We start from the raw sequence: 2,581 nt of genomic DNA, 5'->3' as shown, positions 1-2,581 counted from the left end.
ATGAGACATAGATGGATGCAATAGCACTTAAACTTATACGCCGCTTCACAGGGCTTCCCAGCCCCTCTAAGCCGTTTGCAGAGTCAGCCTCTTGGCCCCCAACAATCCGGGCCCTCATTTGACCCCCTCGGGGAGGAAAAGAGGAGCCTAATGGGGGTGGTTGTCTCCGTGGCTTCCCCCCTCCCCTCCTTCCCCTCCGAGGGCTTTCATCCCCCCCCTTTCCTCTTCCAGCGCAGGGCGGGGTCAGGCTCGGCGCCCTCTTTTAAGCGCCAGCCGGCTTGCCCCGCGCCCCGCAGCCCCGCCGGGGACGGAGACGGAGGCGTCCGGGATGGAGAGCCCCTATTACGACTACGACGAGGACGCGGCGGGCAACTGGAGCGAGGCTTGGGGTCCCGGGGGCTGCCCGGGGGATGCCGAGGAAGAAGCCGAGACGGACTGGGAGCTCTCCTTCTCGTTGCTCCCCGGTGCTCTACATGCTGGTCTTCGTGCTGGGCCTGTCGGGCAACGGGCTGGTCATCTTCACCGTCTGGCGGGGCTCGCCTGGCAAGCGCCGCTCGGCCGACGCCTACATCGGCAACCTGGCGCTCGCCGACCTGGCCTTCGTGGTCACCTTGCCGCGTGGGCGGCTTACACGGCGCTGCGCTTCCACTGGCCCTTCGGCTCGGCGCTGTGCAAGCTCAGCAGCTACCTGGTGCTGCTCAACATGTTCGCCTCGGCCTTCTGCCTGGCCTGCCTGGGCGTCGAGCGCTACCTGGCCATCGTGCACGCCTTGCCACGCCCGTCGGCTGCTGCCTCCTCCTCGTCGTCGCCTTCCTCCTCCTGCTGCGCGTCCCCGCGTCCGCGCACCTGGACGCTGCTGTCGCTGGCTGCCGTCTGGCTTCTGGCCGGCTTGCTGGCGCTGCCGGCGCTGCTGCTGCGGCAGACGCGGCTGAGCCCTCGGGGAGGCAACGGTTCGGCGCTGGAGTGCGACATGGATTTCAGCACCTTGGCCAGCAGCGCTGAGCAAGCGGCTCGCTGGCTGGCGGCGCTCAGCTTGGCCACGACGGCGCTGGGCTTCGTGCTGCCGCTGCTGCTGCTGACGCTCTGCTACTGCTGTATCGGGCCGCCGTCAGCCGGCACTTCCGACGGCGGGGCCGCAAGGAGGAGAGCCGCCAGCGGCGGAGGCTCCTGCGGATCCTGGTGACCTAAGTGGCCGTCTTCGCCCTCTGCTGGCTGCCTTTCCACCTGCTCAAGAGCCTCTACGTCTTGGCTTGGGTGGGCTTGCTCAGCCTGCCCTGCGCCTGGCTGGACCTCATCCTGCGCCTGCACCCCTACGCCACCTGCCTGGCCTACGTCAACAGCTGCCTGAACCCCTTCCTCTACGCCTTCTTCGACGGGCGCTTCCGGGCCCAGTGCCGGCTGCTGCTCGGGCTGCGGAGCCCGCGACGCGGGCCCGCCGGATTCCGTCTCATCCACGCTCAGCGGCCAGACGCAGAAGTCGGAGCTGCCTTCCTCGGGGACCAAGGTGTAGGACGGTGGCACGCGAGACGGGGGGATGGAACCGTGCCGGGGATCGCCAAAACGGCACCCCGCCTTCGGGGAACGGATTTGGCCAGTGGTGGGATTCAGGCAGTTCGTCCTGCTTCGGGAGAACCGGTTGTTTAACTTTCTGCGCAGTTTGGTGAACTGGTTGTTGGAAGAAATCATTCGGGCGGAGAACCGGTTGTTAACGTTATTTGAATCCCACCACTGGTTTGGCCCGCCTGGACCGTCCCGTCTTGAGACTTTTCCTTGCCTGTTTTTTTTCTCGCGACCCTGAGGACTCACCGTTTCGGGGCAGGTCCTTGCGGTGGGCAACTCCCTTGTAACCCAATAAAATCGCCCTGTTTCTTTGAGAAGAAAAAAAAATGTGTCCGTTCTTTTCTAGCAGGTAGTTTCGCTCTGGTGCGGGATTTTGGGGAAAGCGGGAGAGGGTGGGGGGGGAGTTCGCCCAGGTCGGGAGGGAGTTTTCCCCGCAGGGGTTGGGGGGAGGCGACGCCAAGCTGGATTCAGAAGGCAGAATAAGAGAGCTGGAAGCGACATTAGAGGTCTTCTAGTCTGACCCCCTGCTCAAGCAGGAGACCCTGTACCACTTCAGACAGGTGGCTGTCTCTTCTTAAAGACTTCCAGTGTTGGGGCATTCACAACTTCTGGAGGCAAGCTGTCCCACTGGTTAATTGTCCTGACTGTTAGGAAATTTCCCCTTAATTCAAGGTTGCTTCTCTCCTTGATTAGTGTCCATCCATTCCCCTTCCTTCCTTTCCTCCCTCCCTCGAATAATAGAATAACAGACTTGGAAGGGACCTTGGAGGTCTTCTAGTCCACTCCCCCTGCTCAAGCAGGAGACCCTGTATCACTTCAGACAAATGCCTGTCCAGTCTCTTCTTAAAAACCTCTAGTGATGGGAGTACCCATAACCTCTTGTAGCAAGCCTTTCCATTGTTCAATGGTCCTCACTGTTAGGAAGTTTCTCCCGAATTCCACGTTGCTTCTCTCATTGATTAGTTTCCATCCATGGCTTCTTGCTTTGGGAGAATAGGTGTCGAGAGTTCCAAATATCATC

The 2,581-nt window shown here is 61.4% G+C and overlaps 1 pseudogene; it reads left to right on the top strand.

The window, feature by feature from the left end:
• The first annotated feature begins 310 nt into the window (after positions 1-310).
• LOC106549869 (apelin receptor-like) lies at positions 311-1,956 on the top strand (annotated as a pseudogene).
• The last annotated feature ends 625 nt before the right edge of the window (positions 1,957-2,581 follow it).

Source organism: Thamnophis sirtalis, unplaced genomic scaffold, assembly GCF_051295495.1.
Source record: "Thamnophis sirtalis isolate CommonGarterSnake01/CBP01778 unplaced genomic scaffold, rThaSir2_p1.2 scaffold_2, whole genome shotgun sequence".
NCBI lineage: Eukaryota > Metazoa > Chordata > Lepidosauria > Squamata > Natricidae > Thamnophis > Thamnophis sirtalis.
This window is presented reverse-complemented; position numbering and strand designations above follow the sequence as displayed.